This window comes from Rhyacophila brunnea, unplaced genomic scaffold (assembly GCF_057557595.1).
Source record: "Rhyacophila brunnea isolate RB1 unplaced genomic scaffold, BYU_Rbru_1.0 scaffold_4, whole genome shotgun sequence".
Taxonomy (NCBI): domain Eukaryota; kingdom Metazoa; phylum Arthropoda; class Insecta; order Trichoptera; family Rhyacophilidae; genus Rhyacophila; species Rhyacophila brunnea.
Genome location: NW_028233068.1, coordinates 48,439,262 through 48,459,469, shown reverse-complemented (window position 1 = coordinate 48,459,469; position 20,208 = coordinate 48,439,262). Strand labels below are relative to the sequence as shown.

The following is a 20,208-nucleotide window of genomic DNA, read 5'->3' as shown; positions in this document are numbered from 1 at the left end:
AATATAACACAATATGCAACGTCTTTCGTGTTTTTGACCTACCATTCTGTTAATATTGTGTCCACTTTGATATTGAAATTGAGTATAAATAGTGAGTAGATTCCCTAGTGTACACCGATGCTCGAGTCACTATACTTGTGTAAATGAATTTTGCTTCCAACAACTAAGTACATGTACTTACTATCGCAATGTAAAATATTTCTATGTTCAGATGGCAGAAGGGACCATCTGTCAATTTCAAGAACAAAAATAATGTTACAATTTAAGTCTAGCAAACAAAAAATCTGAGTGATACACACAGTATTTTAGTAACATTTAACTTAACCTGTCTGGTAGTGTTTGTTTAGTATGACAAATAAATATTCATATCGGTTCAACTGAGATATTCGATATTATAAAGCAAATGGGCTCTTCTACCACCAACATGTTTTTGCAATTGTTTCAAATTTTGTCTTGTTCCTATTGGTGGTAATAATGGTGGATAATATATCTCATTTTTGTGAGATTGGAGGTAAAAAGATAATATATCTCATTGTTGTGAGAATGAGTATTTAAATAACGTAATTTAAGGTACAGTCATTACCAGGGAACTTGGAAACAATGGGAACTGAAATACCTAACAGGTGTGGAGTAACAGGCAACCGATCTCGAGTGTGGAAGAAAATGGGATACACTAAAACACATGTCGAAAATACGCTTTTCCTTCGTTCTGATAACTGCTCTCGGTTTATTCACTGACGCTCATTCAATATTGGTGTATTTGAAAATTGCAACACACAATATTGCAAGTATATAATGTGTGGTTCATTTTGGCAGGACACTCACACATCCAAAACCCTACGTCAAAATGTAGTGTATTGGGGTATAGCCTATCAGAATTCTATGTATTAATCTGTTCTGTGGTCATTACCAAATTGCAACATTCCCTCAGTGTAAAAATGTCCTTTGGCTTTGCCTTTTCTATCCGTGCATGGTCGGAATGGCACTCCATGTGCGTGTACCTAGGCTCAATAAACTTGTGACATTAATTGGTTTATAGTGCATTGACAGATGTGTGCTTTTCGCAAATTGAAGATTAATTTATTAAAAATTTGTAGAAGAAAATTTTAAAATCGAAAAAAATGCCATCTGAATACCGAATTTTACAAATATTTTGAAGGCTCTGTAAAACCAATCTAGTGAATTATTCAAATTATGAACTGATGAAAACAAAGTAGGTATGTAAAAAAACACACAAAGAACGAGCAGTGTTCACCGTTCAGTAAGACAACGACATTAAACTCAACCAAACTCCGAAACAGGAGTGAAACTTTGTCGGTCCGCGCGTCCTGAATAATAATGCAAATTCATATGCGAGTACTTCGCAACTTTATAACTCTTTCGACACATGTCGTGGGTAGTCGTCGGCGTGACATTATGTAACCTATGGAAAACTAATTACCAACTATCAATTTTTGAAGATACTTTACATAACCTCTTCGCTGTAGTAATTAATCCCTCAATCGTCGCACATTGTAAAAGTGGAAAGAATGAAAAATACCCAAACAGGCTCATTTTCAATTTGGAAGGTAATATCGGGAGAGACAGACACTGAGGTGGTTGAATGCCACAGGCAACGTAAGTTGAAAATTTAGGAAAAGTCTAGGAAACTACTCCCTATGATTTGAAGAAAATTAATAAACTTTAAACTTTAAAAAATTTTGAAATAAGATATTTCAAAATAGTACCTAAATCGTGCAATGACCACTTTGATACATCATAAATAAAGTGTAATACCTAAAATAAATCTGACGTATCACGATAGTATCTTTTTACTTTTTAATAATTCGAGTTTACATCATTAAATACGGTTAAATTAAAGAACTTGCAGTTTTGATTTTATCTCCATTTCTGAATAATGCAGTTAACAAAGAAATGGTTAATAATTCTAGAATTAAAAAATATCGTCTGCGATCAATTATCCGCGCAGTCAATTAACTAAACATGAATCTCAAGCAATGGAGGTACTGTGTGGCAGACACAGGGATTTCTTGGAGTCATCCAAGGCCCATATTCTTTATAATACCGATAATATGTAGGTATGTGTATTAGGAAATTAATGTTTCATAATATGTACTTTCAATTACGGATATAGGAAACGTCCACCTCGTTATGATCTCGTGCGTTCGTGTTCATAATCAAAATGAAATACCTTTCACGAACTATGTTTTTTTTACAGAGGGCCTTGCCGTTACACATATTTCCCATTACGATTAAAAGTAAGCTCATTTAGTTTGAGTAAAGTTTGTCGTGACGCGGTGACAATCACGTCAGATGCCCGACTAAGCCTACCGATTCCAAAAATCCACAAAATGTCGCGTATTATCTGATCGAAAATCATCATTACCGCATGCAATGCTTACGGTTTTCGAGGGAAAATAAATTGTATCACGCGATGGGGCGATTGCAATAAGTTATCGAGAGACCGGGAGCATATACGGCCACCCGACACGGAAGCCTTCGTTAAATGGGTAGGTGCCTCCGTAGATTAAACTAAACTAATGAAAATTGTTTCAATTCTGCTAAATATAAACACTCATGAAGAATGGTCACACGGATCCCACGGAAACAATAATTTATCGAATAGGTTAAGTATTATTATGATTTACCACCAATGCATCTAGGAAGTCCAAGGCAGGAAGTCAAGGGAAATATTAAGAGAAATATTAAGAGAAAGAGATAAACTAGAAATTTGAAGACGGGTGTTTATTGTCAATAAGCTTGACATTTGAGACAGGCTTTCTTCAGTTTTAGTGCGTCGATCTCTTATATATTTTGGCGCCCGCGAGGATGAAAATCAAAGTTTGAAAGAAAGTGCCAAAGTATAACCGAATGTCGAAGTGGACGAAGAATATAAAATAAACAGACAAAATCAAGAGTATTACTAGTTTTTCACTGGCACAGGCTCTGCGTGCATTTGAACAAATCTATGATTTGAACGCTGAAAAGGGTGGAGCCTAGCCGTCGAGAAGCCTGCTGGCCGGCGCCCAAATAATCACGTTCCTCAGTCACTCAATGATTTCCAAAGATTTTTTCACAAATTACGGCGTGCCCAGAGACATGAAATTCGTACCTACCGAGATGGCAATTTATTTTTGACAAATTTATAATTAAATATGCTACTTACATAAATCTTTTGTTTTTCTCATACCATAATAATTGTAGACACAGACTTTGAATGTGCGTAAGTATCTACCTTCTACGAAAGCAAGCAAAGTTTGGATGGTAGGATATCGATCCTCCGGGCAAAACAGAAACAATATTGACTAACTCCCACCCATTATTTCTTAAGTCCGTTGTACACTTGGAGAGCACGAACAAGCGTAAATGGGTAGGAAGCGATCGTTTCATGATGCAGCTATATCTACAGTATTTTTCTTTCTATCTTTCTTTTCACTAATTCTATCGTCTACTGTGGTCCTACAAATAAGTTTACCATCAGTAAAACCGAAAATAGATTGTAAATACATTTAGATGTGGACATTTAAAAATACGGCATTATCAATAATTTGGACTATAACTCGGAGGATTTGACACTTATGTGAACACGTGTGTCACTAATTCGGTAAAAATGGAAAAAATAACAATCTGTGCGTTAGCGCATCGAACAATGGCGGCCCGTTATGAAATTTGGTTATAATGTAGGTACGTAGGTATATCATACCGTTGTTTGCGATTGTTCATTTTCATTTTTTTTGACGATTCTTTGTATAAAAGAAATCTCAAAAAAAAATATTCTGCAATGCGAAAAGACTTCCAGCTCAATTAACCATTGTACACTGATATCGACTTCAAGATAGAATACAACAAAAACAATTTCCCCAATGTAAATGCAGAGCGTTTTGGTATTTTATCAGTCGTTCGCTTTTGATCACAAAGAATCCATAATATATACAGTAAATTGTGATCGACAGCAACCAACAGTGAAATGTACTCAAAGGTAGGTACTATACGGAATGAAATTTTCTAGGAGCAGACTGGCAAAGATCGTATTCAAAAAAATATACTACTTAGTGCCGAGATAGCACGGCAAACATAATATAGTTACAGATTTCGCATGGCGACAGGTTCAGGACGTGGTTCTGGATTAAGGGAAATAGCGCTATCCTATGCTCCGAATATTCCTGCGCGTACTTCATAAACGAATGTATAAAAAACTGGAACAACATATAAGCTCAACACAATTTGGCTTTCGCAATGGCCTAGGGACCAGAGAAGCTCTTTTTAGTATCCTAATTCTCGTACAACGATGCCGCGACATTAACACGAACGTTTTCTTATGTTTCATTGACTTCGAAAAAGCATTCGATAGAGTTCAACACTCAAAAATGATTGACGTGTTGAAATCCACAGGAATTGACGATAAAGACCTACGGCTTGTTGCAAACCTTTACTGGCAACAGAAAGCCACCATTAAAGTCAGCAACAAAATGACAGAGAGCATCGAAATTCAAAGAGGAGTGAGACAAGGCTGCATACTATCCCCAATGATCTTCAACATATTATATTCTGAAAAGATTTTTGACGAAGCACTGCTGGGATCAAAAGAAGGGATCAAAGTAAATGGAGTCCTTGTCAATAACTTGCGGTATGCAGATGACACAGCGCTCATCGCAGACAGTCGAGAAGGCTTACAAACTCTCATTAACAAGGTAACGGAGGCCTGTGATAAATACGGTCTCAATCTGAACATTAAAAAGACAAAATACATGAGTGTAAGTAAGTCCCATATAGACGACAGAACGTGCACAGTGAATGGAGTCCCATTAGAGAGAACACATTCCATTATATACTTGGGTTGCACTCTGGATGATGACTGGAACCATACCACGGAATTGAGATGTCGAATCGAGAAAGCCAGGGTGGCGTTTACTCGTCTAAAAAAAGTATTTTGTAGCCATGATATACACCTAGGAATCAGAACTAGAATGGTGAGATGCTACGTCTTCTCGGTCCTCTTATATGGAGTAGAGGCTTGGACGCTCACAGAAACGATTCTCAAAAAACTTGAAGCTTTTGAAATGTGGGTGTATAGGCGCATGCTTCGTATCAGCTGGAAGGACAAAGTTACAAATGTCGAGGTGATGTCAAGGATGAAAAAGACCAAAGAAATAGTCAAACTAATAAAATCCAGGAAACTGGCATACTTTGGCCACATCATGCGGCATCCCGAGAAGTATCGCCTTCTGCATCTCATCATTCAATGGAAGATCTCCGGTAAGCGAGGCCCTGGTAGAAGAAGAACGTCCTGGCTCAAGAACCTCAGGGACTGGTTTGAGCTCAGCACTCCATCCCTATTCAGAGCAGCGACGGACAGGGGCCAAATGGCCAAATTCATCGCCGACGTCCGATAACGGATATGGCACACAAAGAAGAAGATGCTCCGATGCTAGTGGAGTATGTAGGTAATACGACATAATGAAGCGAAATTTACTTCCCCGGTGCTTATATAGTGCAAAAAACGGTGTATTAAACGTAGGGAACGCAAAATTAATGGGAACTGGCTTACCCTACCGGTGTGGTAAATGTTACGAATGTCAAGCGTCAAAAAACATGGGACAAACTTAAATTAAACGTGAAAGAATATGATATTTCCAGTAGTTACGTCTGTTTCATATTATGAATTGTCACGCAACTGAAAAGCGCATTCAATATTTGATGACAGTCGGCGCGCTTAGTGTCTGTTGGTTCAATGGCTTAAACTCTTAAACTAAAGATACATCTTAAACTGCTTAAAGCTTAAAGTAATAAAGTGAACCCTGCTTCAAAACCCTATCCATGGCGACTGGCTTTCACACTTCTATCATATTAATCTGTTCTCGTGATTAAACGAGTACATCGTTCGCGTTTTAATCTAAACCAACCCTTATTTTATTTTTTATATCACACTGACGTAAGTTATCATATTATAACCTAGTGGCGGTCACATAATACGAATGTAGCGTATGGGGGGGATAGTCGTGACCTGAACGCTCAGGCAACGAGGGCGGGTGCGCCGCAGCCCGCAATCGGCTCAAAGATAATATGGGTCAGACCTAGAAAGAAAATGGTCTATTTAGTTTCTAGTGCCTAGCCAAAAAAAGCACACGACAATCGTATAATGAATTTCGGTAAACTTCAACGCGCTTATTAGATAACAGCTGATAATATAATATACATAGGATAGCTGACAGGCCCTTGATCCGTACGAAAGAAAGCTTAGGTACTACAAACTACAAGCTAATCTACACGGTTACATGTAAATTGTACGTATTACATTTCGCCGTAGCAGTTTACCGTGAGCTGTCTTACTAGAAAGAAATCCTCGTAGGTATAGCATTGAGATTTAAAAAAAAAAAAAGCATTGTTCATGGAGCATTGCAGACTGTACTCTGTTCCAGTTTTAAGAGTTAATAAGAACATTAATATAATATTGATTTACATCAACAAATGTTTGATAGTAACGCTGTTATTATAATCACTCAATCAGATATTTGATAGGTACGACTTGATAAGAGAACCTACCAAAATTTTACATAAATTTATTATGATTTCATTTCTAATTTACTTACCTAACCTATTTTTTGTCTTACCCTTGTATTCCGGTGGGGTTTATAACGTATTTTTCAGTGGTTTATTTAGGTAAGGAATTGATTTTAATATTTTATACGGTCTTTTTTTCCGATAGAACATCTCACGATGAACTGTGTTACGGCAAACTGCATACGTACAAATTTCCGGAAACGGATCTACACGTACCGTACGTAGCGGCGTACCAAGCCAATGTTTTTTACCAGAAGCCACAATAATACTATATCGCCACCTGAATCGATATTTTGATCGACGTTCGAAGCATCTGCTGTCTTGATAGATGCCGTGTGCCAAGCCGATTGACTACCCACCTATAACTAACATAAACCTTTCAACGATCAGGAATACTCAATTATATCACTACAATATCCATAAATTAAGTAGTATCAACAGCTGTAATATTGGTAAGTATACCGCCTATAGAAGAATGAAGTTTTTCAAAATTGAATTATTTTATTATATAGGTACCTATATGTACAATCTTTTTAAGCGTTGAATTCGTCTTGAATCATGCAAACTTGTTGATAGGTACCGATAATTACCTCACCAAGTTGCAAGTTGTCGTACTTCGCTACAGGAAGCCACCCTCTCTCAAGAATCTACCTGAAACGTATCTTGTGATTTTCATTTCTTACCTACTCGCACTAGAGTGCCTTCTTTTTCTGTGGCGTACCTACCTATTATCTCATATTATACATTATGTCGGTACCAAGCTATTATTTATAATATGATTTTATTAATGAGGAAATGAGTATTTTTTCAGAATAAATAATATAATTATCTGAATCGTTGCTTACTCACATCTAAAAATCGTGCTTAAAAATATTAACTTAAAATAATAATTATTATAGACTTGCCATTATCAGTTTTGAACAACGACATACAGCGATCGTTTTTACTCACCTAATGGTTATTTGATTCGCTCCCTAGTATGCGTATACTAACGCTATTACATTCACATCCTTTGTAGAACAAGATTTGTACCGCGGCGATGGGTTGGGCCTGAGTGACCCCGGTCAGGGAAAAATAGACGCCATAGCTTGTACATAGGTGTCACCATGGAATAGGGCGTATTTAATTTCATAATTATTTTAATACCGCGTAATAATCATTGTCATTGCATAATTTACAATCATTGCTTTATTTATTTGTATGATAATAATAATAAATATCTCTATGAAATTGAAACGGGTTAAATTGATAAAATAAATTTAATATTTCATTAAATTGTATGATGTAATTAAGTAGGTATATTACGAAAATGATAAAAATATCGGACGTGTATTTTTGACATGATAACGATGTGGGGATGGTCCCTATGAACCCTTAAGAGAGAGCCGCCCCTGGTGGCGGGACATTGTCGTCTCACCAAAAAGATAAACATCAAAATATTTATATAACCTAATATTCACAGTGTAAAAAGTGAAATATTTAATTTAATTTCTATTCAGTTTTGAATTATATCCGCGAGGGTGAAAATTTCCCCAAACCACGTACTTTTCATTAATCTTTTCTGTTAATTGTTTGTCTCCCATTGTGTCTACAATCTCGGAAAATATACTATAGGTAAACGTCAGCCGACCTCCCTCACCTTCAAGGAATGCGTGGGAGGGAGAAAACAGCGTGTATTTCACTTACTAAAGTTTTTAAAAGTAGATAGGTAGTAAACAGTTATCGACATAATTACTGGATGCTGACGATTTTCGGCATATTTCAGATGCGCGATTAAAAATTCATTCATCAAAAAAAATACCACAGCTTGTCTAATGCTAAGCGCCCGATCGTTATATACATACTTAGGCCGAAATCATTAATAAAACATTAGCCATAATATTGATTCTGAACCTCATCAATGGGCGAGTGGTCACTGGGTCGATTCACGAGAAATTACAAAAGAGTGTGAAAATATTGGGCAGGTGCTATGCTAATATCTGTAAAAATGATCCAATTGCGTGTTCGACATTCGAAGTCATAAATGGTCTGGTTCCATAATGATGACAAAACGACGCGAAATACGAAGATAATTAATGTACCTATAAATTCCACCAAAACTAACAGCGTCTGTTAAGGAGTAACCCGCATTGATAGAATAGGTAATGGTTTTAAAAGAACCCGTAACAATTAGTAGATAATTTGCAAGTAGGTATTGTTGGAATCAATGACAATCGTACAATATTTTATTTTCGGATACCTGATTTTAATAATATAAATACGGTAACGATCAATAGTATAATTTTCAGTTCAGACATGTCACAGCACTGCTGTTACAGCGCGTCGACGCAGATCTTACTTGATTCTATATGGATCCGATTAGCATCACCAGTTGGAAAAAAAATCAATTTGAGATTTAAATATGATATACATATTTGGAATTAAGTAAGAGACCTGCTCGACGCGCTGCAACTGCGGAGCTGTACCTACGTCTAAGCACTCTAAGCCCTTACTGAATCGTAACAAATTAATATTGCAGTAATCTTTTCAATGAGAAATTTGTATATATAGTACAACAGTAAATAATTTATTATTATGTAGTTCGGAAGATTTCTTGGCCGATAGCTATTTCGGTTATCAAACCACCATGTGTGAGTATTCTACACACAGAAGAGATGAATATTTTTTTCAAATTTACTAGTCATAAACTGGGTACTTACATATCTTTAAAAAAAATACCAATATTCCGGTAACTACCAAAAGGAAATAGTCTGGGAGCCGAAATTGATTCATCAATGCGATAAAAGCTATTTTAAGATAATTAATATTATACTGCAATTTTACTTTTTTATCCCCATGATCTAGTTACCTACATATGCAACACAACTTCACGATAACAAAAATAATATGACATGGGTATTTGAATGTCCGGTTACAGGTAAAAATTAAAGATAGATACCACAGTACCTATTCCAGAGCAACAAGATAATAACAAATGAGCCAACAAAAACATAATAATATGAAAACATTAGCACTGTATTATTTATGTTGTAAGAATGCAGCCTTGCACGTTGGAGACATCATACACGAGGGTCTTCTCTCCTCTATCTTCGTTCGGCCAAAGAAGACAAACACACCTGGCCCTTTGTCCGCGAGAAGCGCGCTCGGCACGGCAGATAGCCAGCCGGTGAGTTGATGTGTGCACAGGCATAACAAAATGATATCAACCCATAACAATTGTCGCGGCAGCTGTTCCGAGTATATTGAAAAGGACGACTCCTCGTAATGTGTACATCAATAAAGTATTATGACATTGACATTATACAGTTTTACTTTGGAAGTCTCCAATAATTATTATTTTAACTACAGGACCATCTGGATTAACTTGGCAATAAACACCATCGAGAGTTGCTAATTAAACTCGACTTAGTTTACCGTGGCTTGGCCATATTTTAAATGATTTCGTTCTGGGCCACTGCCGTTTTTTCTGTAGGCGACGCAATTTGAGTTAGCCGATATTGACCTATTGAAGACTTAGAGATAGGCGCGTAGGGACTTAAGCGCCTAAATATTGTTCTGTATCGCGCTATTAGAATGAGTTTCTTGATAGGATTGACCCACGCACACCGTACATGCCGCAAAAATGTGTTTTATTGTATCGCTCTGCAGACTCAGCCAAATTAAACCGCAGTATTCTGCAATTCGTCGCAAATTGTAGCAGTATACAGCATTGTGCAGCGAATTTCGGTATGTATTGGCCGACCCTAACACGTAGGTATCAACATTTTTTTCTGGGAATCTACATACTTGTGCCATAGGTCAAGCTGTCCCCCGAAATGCGTTTAATCATGCCCAACGACTATTATTGACAACGTTATTATTGAAAACACCAATATTGTGTGCGTATTGTCAAATGATGCTCACGTTATATTTGCAAATCCTCTCTCATAGCATTGCCAATACTACAAATCAACGAATCGCCAGGAATCGCCATAAGCTGATAAGCATATTGTTATCAAAAAGTGAAGAAAATACTTATTTACTGTAATAATAACGTGGCATGGAAACGTTCATGTTGGGCATAACGAGGAAAGACCACAAAATAAATTAATGGATAATCAAACAGACCAAAGTACGCGATGTGATAGAGGTCACAAAGTAGATGAAGTGACAATGGGCTGGACACGTCGCTCGGCAAGTGGACAACCGCTGGACAAATGCCGTCATATAATGATATCCAATGGGCACTGAACGAACAAAGCGACACCCTAACACCCGCTGGATAGACGAACTCGTATAGTACGGTAGATGTACGTGTCAGCGAAGAACTAGACCGAGAATAATAGAGGTCTGCATCCAGCAGTGGATCGACCCCGACTGATAATCATGATGATATATATTGCGGACAAAAAAAGTATGCGTGGAACGATTAATCAATTGAGAGATTATTAATTGTTAACTGCTTGATTGAAAGGTTTGATATCGACTGATTTGATCGCGAGATTAATTTACTTTACTTTTCTCAACGCTGTGTGCAACAGATTCAAACCATAATAACTGTATATAAGCACTCTCAGTGAAGTAGTAGAACGAACGCCATTCTTTAAAGTTCAAATCCTTTTGTCACAGGGTGGTCCCTGCGGCAGTATCAAAAAAATGTCATGATAAGGTTGTGGTAGTACACAATAATTATAGAACATTATCGATTCGAAACGAACGAAATTATTGTTATAATAATACCTTTAGAAAATACGAAGGGTTCATGAATTCAAAATGATAGAAAACATTTGGAACAGTAAATTATATCAAGTGGACAAACAGCAAAAAAAAACTTTCTCCTTCAAACGTCAGCCTCCGGACGATATCATAAAAAAAGTCGCGCAATAAATCAATAGATGTAACGTATTATAAAACAATAAAAAAAATCACCGGACTGGTCTTACCAAAAATCGCTGTTTTATAGTGGCCATTCCAACGAAAGTGAAAATGAGTGCCGCGAGTTCTGCGTGTTGAGATTTTTGTGGCCAAAAAAAATAAAAATTATTTTAATTGCGCTGTCATAACAACAACGTATCTCATAATGGCAATAAATAATGTAACGCAATCAAGTTATGAATAAACAAATATTAGACACACTTTTTTGGTAATTGAAGGTATAAGTATACATTATAATAATTATTATAATATGGTCACTGGTACATAGTGTTCTTGTCTTAAATAAAATAATTATTAGTATACACACATGTAAACAAGACAACACCGAATATGTGAAGAATGGTTGATGAAATACTATGTTATTGGCTATTTGTTTTCCTCCCTAGGTAGTAGGTGTAGTAGAGATAAACTGCTATTGTCGATGACAATAATAATAATCAGTATGGGCAACGAAATTACTTCGGTTATCGACATATTCCATTTACTTATGGTGAATTTATACGGCACTGGGACAACTAGACGGCAGGACAAGTAGGCGCCGCACTGTCGAATGAAAAAATAAACGTTTGTTACCATTTGACACAGACATTAGACGAGGAATTTTAATAAGTTTCTATCTACTACATGGTAGTTTTAATTCATTTTGCTCTTAACATATTTTTTTTATTGCGGATTGGGAATTAGGTACTATGTCTGACGCTTTATATAAAAATAAAAGTAATCTTCTCATCGGAAATTAAATCATTATTTACGTGTGCATAATATTTAAATTCTCACCAAGTATTAAATATATATTTTAACAGTTCCTATAATTCACGAACGTCTATTTATTTTTGAATTTCAGTGAAAGGTGAAAAGTAAGTTCTGAGGAAGATTTGTCAAGTAACTTTTCATAGTGAGAGGGAGTCTTGCGAATACAGCACAACGAAGATTTCTTAAGTACACCTCACCCAGGGTTTGCACCATATGGCTGGACGTGTCCAAAGTGTGCCAAATACACGGTTACTCATCGGACGCCCAAGTGGAAAGCGAAAGATGGGTTCGATTGACTGAACAGGTGCTGCTGTCTAGCATACATGACCGGCGATGGGGCTAAACACCGAGTGTAATGAAAGAGGAGAATCGAATTTGACACAACTGACGATGAATTCATAGAATTAAATGCAAAAAATCAATGTTCATGTTGGCGGTGCCGCCAAAGAGCGCAACACTCCGTACCATTGTGGCACAATTTCAATGGTTCCATCGCCGTGGCCAACCCTCCCTCACCAGCGGTGCTACAAAAGCATTCTACGCGTTGCAGGTATCACATGGCGGGAGGCGCGATACGTGGTGGCTGACCGAGGGGAGTGGCACGACCTTGTGCTTGCCATATGACCCAGCACTGGGGCGTGACAGGGTAGAAGTAAGTAAGTAATTAATCAAAATGCATTATTCTGTTAAACAGTAATTTCGTTTTTATACTGGTCAATGTTGAGCTCAAACGAAATCTTAAAATGTTACCTTGACGATAGTCTTCCTATTCAAAAGGTTAGCCAGTAATCAGTTGCAAAAAACAAGAATTCGAAAAAAAACAATGCTGGGAAAAAATAGTTTACGAATTGGTTTTACGCGATTTATGAAATAAAGTATAATGACCACTGCACACTATCAATATTACGTTCATAAAGCAATGAATACATTTTCAGTGAAAGAGCCAGCCCATGTTTCAAATAACTCATGATATATCCACAAATTTAATACATGAAAGGCATAAGTCGCACGCTAAATGTGACCATAGTTTTCTGGGGACAAACGTGTGAATGATGAAGTAATGCTCTACAATCATTGATATATTATGCATGACGTACGTAATATAACTAAATCATCAATTATTCGCACTTTCCTATGGCGAGACAGCAGGGCGACCCGCCGCTAGATGCTGTGGAATCTTATCTTAATTAATGCAACAGTGGAATTCCTTGATAATTATAATTGACCGATAGCTGATAGGATATATTTTTTAAAGTCAATTACACCCCCAATAATTTGATAATTACAAACAGACACGTCATTTTAAAATACTTTGGTAATTGAAAGGTTGAAAGTCTATAGGTCTATACTCTATAGCAGGGGTACCCAACCTTTTTGTACTATAGAGCACATTCTTAAATATCGGTAGGGTGGCGGGCACCACCTATTTTTAATCGACAAACTCCTTCCATAACTTCTCATTTTCCCATAATTTATTTTCTTATATTCAAATTTTTTAATAAATAATAAACAAAAATGTTTCAAAATAATAAAACTATTATTCAAATTGCATACACACAGAGAAATGTATTTACAAAACGTCGAATATATGTCGAATAGTGTCGGGCACATACGAATCGTTCCGCGGGCGCCGTGGTGTCCGCGGGCACGGGGTTGGGAACTCCTGCTCTATAGGGTCTAAGTGTCAATCTATAACAAGTTTTTTACTTCAATACAATCTATATGCCAAGTCTAATGATATTCTGAAGGGTCTAAGTTCCTAACTCTATACTATTTTTGTCACACAAATCCATTGAAATACGGGCGGGTCTATGTACCCCGACATACTCCTCTACATAGAACGTTTCAATATTGTCCATGTTTAAATATTTTATTTTTCATTTGTTTATTTTATCTTATGAATTATGTAAACTTATTATAATTATACTGATGTTCTTCTGTAACTTAAGTTTTCATATACATATGTACCTATGGTTTTATTATTTTTTTCGTTATATCACAGTTTCACATTTTTGGCACTAAGACGCTACAGACTCATGTCAGACATGTAGCATGCCCGTAATCAAAAACTTTGTTTTCAAAATAATCGCCACTTCGCCACTGGTAGACACTAACGATCGATCAATGACGATAGCATGAACTTCTTGCATTCAAGAATGTCCATGTAAGTACCATCTAACGGACGCGATAATTAACAAGCAACGAGCTGCGCTAATGCGATTACATGGGGTTTGATCGTCAAGTCACCCCGCCCCGAAATCTATGTGACACAGCAGCTGTCTAGGATAGTGGCCACCCGGTATATAGGAATGCAGTTAACGTAGGATAGAGTGAAAAAATCAATAGACCGCGACCAAATCCGGCAGCCTGTCGATTATTCGTTATTCAACAGTGATTAGATCTCTTTTTTCGTGTTGTGTATACTTGTTTTTTTTTGTTCGATTCGGCCTCTTCAAATCGAATCACGACATTCTCTCTCATGAGCAGCTGACGAAAGCTAATTGCGGCAGCGAAGATAAACATTATTTTGTCACAGTGTGTCTTAATAGTGAATACAGCTTATACAATATACAGTTTAGTATTGAAGAGAACGCATAAACTCTTTCTTTAAGCACCAAGGTGCATTGTTGCTACATCAGTCCCTTGCAGCTTCGTATCGGGACATGGAAATGCGGCAATAAAATCAATTCATTCAGACACGTTTATAGTGTATGGAAGGCGGCCGTGGATAAATCGTGGCTGCATATACATGACAGGTGGAGATGGTGTAACTCAAATTGTTGGGCGGCTCTCGTGGTGCAGTGCGTAAGGCGCTTGCCTTTCACCCGAGAGCTCTGGGTTCGATTCCCGGTCAGGACACAATATTTATGTGTTTTACTCAAAGCCTGGGTGTGTGTGATTGTTCAAAATTACTAACAACCACCTTGTACGAAAAACCAAGGACATGGTTATTAATAATTCAAAAAAAAACTCAATTATCGACTCTAAATAGTCTACATAGTACCTATATCCGCATCTGGCATATAGGCGAAGTTCATGATTGCTACCTACTGACCATTAAATGTGCTGGTTCGGGGATGTGCAATGTAGTAAGTTAGAAAACTATAGTTCAGGTTCTCAATAACTGGCATGTAGAAATCAAATGCTTTTTTTATTATTTTATTACGTCGGCGCTTATAGAAGACAAAAAAAAAACAAACAGAGCCTCGAGATCAGTAGAGCAGGTGAGAGAGGCGAGGCGAAGCTGAGTTGTATTATAATATTATTATCATTAGACAGGTATCACCTGTTCCGTTCGACTTGCCAAACTAAACCGGCAATCGGCACTGTGTTGGTCGAGTTTGTTTTTATTACGTGGCAGTTGATTTCAGTGTTACGTACAACATAAAGTCAAGTCCAGAATTGCGGAAGTTGTACAATACGTATAAGTATAGATTTATATTATACTTATTATACACGTAAATAATTTTAAGACTTTTCAGCATAGTGTTTGTTATTCATAAACATTGCTTTTACTGAATTAACGTTTTTTTTAATTTACAAAACAGAAACAATAATAATTAAAAGGGTGTAAAAATATGGTTAGGGCAGTCATTTTCAAACTTATTGGTTTCGCCACGCCCTAAAAAGAATGTTCAAGTTGCCAATCAAATTCGCAGGTATATTCACATCAGAATCAATTAAGAAACGAGAAGATGTAGACAGTAGGGAAAAAATATTATAATCACCACAGAACACATTAATAAATAGTATTCCGATATTCTATATTCAATACACTACATTTTGACGCAGGGTTTTGCATGTGTGAGTGTGCTTCGAAAATTAACCACGCATTATGGACGTGCAATAGTGCAATACGTGCAAGTGTGTGTAATACCTACACCAATATTAAATGAGCGTCAATACATAGACTGAGAGCAGTTGTCAGTATTCTACGTATGACATATTCTTGACACGTGTTTAAGTTTATCCCGTATTCTTCCGCACCCGAGATCGGTTGCTACTCCTTACACGTTAGGTATTTCAGTTCCCATTATTTATGAGTTCTCCCTGGTGATCACTCATTTGCTTGCATAGGAATAGTAGAAGTGAAAGCAGGTCTCATATTAAAATAAGAGCTCTAAAATCCTCTATGGATCTTGGTAGCCTCACGAATAGGTTTCGCAACAGATTTTTTTGGAGAACAGGATGTTAGCCACTTGCTCAACTAATTAGATCCACGCTCTCGGACCAGACACACTGAAAAACGGCATGTGAACCCGGGATTTTCATTAACTTATCAATTTTACACCTAATCGTGAAATCTATAATAATGTTAGTGATATGTAATGTGTGTGTGTTTATATAACATTTACAGACAACATAAATTACTATTTTCGTTCATAACACGAGATTTACATAAAACAGTACCTACAATATAAATAATATATACCTAATATTCTTAAAGCAAGGAATGTCGTTTCGTACCAACCGTATTACAGGTAAAGGTGCAAACGTGCAATATCGACTAAGTAATAATCCCATGTACTTAGTCTGGTATAATAATATCAGTACCGCAGAAAAGATTAATACGATAGAAATATAAAACCCATCGCCATGGAACAAAGTTTTGAAGCAGGGTATTTTATAACACCCACGGTGGCCGCGCGGCTTAAGCGTTGGACTATAACGCCGTGGGTCCCAGGTTCGAATCCTCGGTCTGGCAAGTACACAACATATTATTTTTCAATTTGTGTATGAGTCAGGGTATGGACCTAATAGGTTGAGCAAGTGGCTGACATCCATTTCTCGTAAAAAAACAAAAATCTGTTAATACAAACCTCTACTCTGTGGAGGCCCATATGATCCTATTAGGATCGGACATGGTCGAAAGAAAAAGAAATTTTATAACGATCAGGTCATAAAACCCACGAAAAAAAAGCGCTCTCAAACATTGCACGAGCGTTACATTTACGTGACATACTACAATGCATTTATTATTATTGTCAGACTAGTGAAAAAAAACATGTTTTTAACACGTGTTTAAGTTTATCCCATGCACTCGATATCCGTATCCTGGTACTACAATGATACATATTGCAAATTCGTGTTCATGGTCATGTATTTGACAAAATCTACTAAGGTTACGTACATAGGTACAGCTTATCCTAAATATACCTACGTGTTTCCGGCAAGGTGTATAATATATTTTTTTTATTTTTCAACGCGGAACATCAAATAGTTGTTTTTTTTGTCTCTGGTTGAAGGACTAATAATATTAATTAATATTATTAAGATCGTTTGGACCGGACTTAGTGCAATAGGCACGAGCAAGCACGGCCTGACTGGTTAGCGACCACTTGTTAATGACTACAGCATCCGCGGGATAAAAGAAAAAGTTGTGTAACCAATTTTATTCAAACACTCGATAATAAGACTGACCAATTAAATCGTAATATCTACGGTATACACCAGCTGTCGATTAAACAACCGGTATTGCAAAACGATCTGGTTTATTTTAATACGTGTAATTGTGCGAAATAGGTCCAATTATAGTTGAAACAAACAATATACCATACGATAGAATAATTACTAATTGATGAAATAGAGAAACGAACATATTATAATTGTTTTCTGAAAATTAATTAAATTGACAACGTATTAGAATTATGTAGTCTATAGTAGAAAATGTCCCCGTAAACTAGACATGCGTTGTATTTTATGTGATATAATAATTATTATTATATCTTTCCATTGATTTACTGCAACGTTGTCATATTCTGCTTGTCCGCTCAAAAATTGTCATATAAATTCTAATGGATTTAAGTTTTGTACTATTCCATTTAAGTCGTTTATTTATAGTACAAAGCTTAAATCCATTAGAATTTAAATACAAATCCATCAAGTACCTACCTTTGGTCGATAGTATTAATTTTCTTTGTCACTTAATATAACATGTCACCAGTAGATACCATACGTAACTCAAAATTTTAAAAATTAAGATAGGTTTCTTTGACTCTAAGGGGCCGAATTGTCATATATTTTGTATATATTATTATGTCGTTGAAAAATGAATTTTACCTACATAAATAAGGGTGCATTTGCAACGTGTCTAACTTTGCTTACTTGTCAACTTCATTATTGATGGTTTGTATGCATCGCTGAGTTTTAAATGGGTATACGTCAATAATAACATTGACTGCTGACTAGATAATTACTTTTTAATAGCTTGCTAATTATATCGAATGGTCACTTTAATCGTTACGCGCTGGGCGCGTCTTTAGCGTCCAATGTATTAAACGAATAAAGCGATTAAATTAAAAAGACGCTGATGACATTTTTTGTACGATATTAGATAGTGATTCAGAAACGGTTTTTAGCATGGGTGAACTGGCAACAATAGAAAAGTTAATATTTTCTATGTTGGCAGCACTGGCTGAAGAATAGCTGACAATTTATATATTTTTTTCAGAAATTATCACAAACAGGTAAGTAGAAGAGAAGTTTCCCATTCATTGTCACTCATAATATTTCTAGATAACTATCAAAGGCATCGTACGTATTTTATATTACAGGTGATACATCTAATACTAAACTATAAAAAAAATTATAAGTCGGTAACTGGCTAACAATTTCCGGGCCCTAGGCTCTCTCGCCTACGCCCTACATAAAGTAATAACATGAAAGTATGTAATTGTAATTATTGTTAATATTTCAATAAGTAAATGAAATGAACACATGTTTTAAGATTATATGACAAAATCATTGGAAATAAAAATCGTGTTAGGCCGCAGGGGCATTAATTCGCCTCATTGGATAATGCTGTTTCCTCTTTCGACATCGTCTATTCTGAACGATGATATCACATCTAATCGCGTCAACTACATGTGCATCTACGTGTAATATGTATGGGGTAACCGTACAGCATCATAATGATCGGTGTGAAAAAAAAATATTTTAAAATTAAAGGCGTTGCGGTGAAACACTCAATTCTTTGTACAGTGCACAAGTGGATAAATCCGTGTGAAATATGTAATTTTGCAAGTGACTATAAAACCAATATCATGCAAACAAATAAAATTATTTAAAGATATCTCATACCTTGTAATGTTTCTTCCTTTATCAGTAGCAACGCTGATATTTGCATCAGTTGTGAGACCGGACAAGTAATCCAATCTAAAAAAAAAACAAAAAAAATAAGAAAGAGTAGGGTCAATATCAACACTATTGTAATATTATTTTCCGACCACAATAATGTACAAGGAATGTATTTTCCGTGGTTGTAATTTTCATAGGAAATTGATAATGATAAACATTCCATTGTAAAACTAACAATTATTAAGAGACACCCTGCGTCCCAGCATGCATTGTGGTTTACAGCATTTCCGCTCCAGACGAAGCATATTGTGAAAATGTGATAGGTGACATAGCTATCTTAGCAGACTCTTTATGACAGATTTAAATAATATGTTTAAACGGTACAGTGGAGCACCTGTTTCTAAAACCGTGGATGTGAATTCTAGCCCCGAATCTAGCAAAAATCGTGTCATCTTGATTTTTCAAGTTTCAACCTTCTACAATCTCGACTGTGTCTAACTGAACCATTCGTTCGATAACTTTACTATTCGAAGGGCGGTAATAAATATATGTAAACATTAAAACATGTACCAGCGGTGAGGAAGTGGCAGAAAGTCCGCTTCTGAATCCGGGAATTGCGGGTTCGAATTTGTAATTTCTATCAACACCTGTTCCGATCTAAACAATTCAAAAATACGTCTAATAGACTTAGCGAATAGATAACAACCACTTCTCGAAAATCTTATACTAAGAAACGTTTTCAGGAGGCAGCCAGGACCCATGCCATATTGAAGAGACATGAAGTATGATAATCATCCAGGTGAATATTAGAGTAGGTACCTATTAATAATTTTTCCTGGCCGACAGGAGTAGAACCCTGGATCGCTGTCTCATTTAGGAAACGCGCTGCAGGTGTAGTTACTA

At 36.4% G+C, this 20,208-nt stretch overlaps 1 protein-coding gene across 3 annotated transcripts in view; it reads right to left on the bottom strand.

The window, feature by feature from the left end:
* The window catches only part of siz (Brefeldin-resistant Arf-GEF family protein schizo), a 180,846-nt gene that overhangs the window by 104,244 nt on the left and 56,394 nt on the right, over positions 1-20,208 (bottom strand). For all 3 annotated transcript variants that reach the window (XM_085953771.1, XM_085953772.1, XM_085953773.1), the window contains exon 2: positions 19,309-19,383. The gene's annotated coding sequence lies outside the window, so the exon portion shown is untranslated. The remainder of the gene's footprint in view (positions 1-19,308; positions 19,384-20,208) is intronic.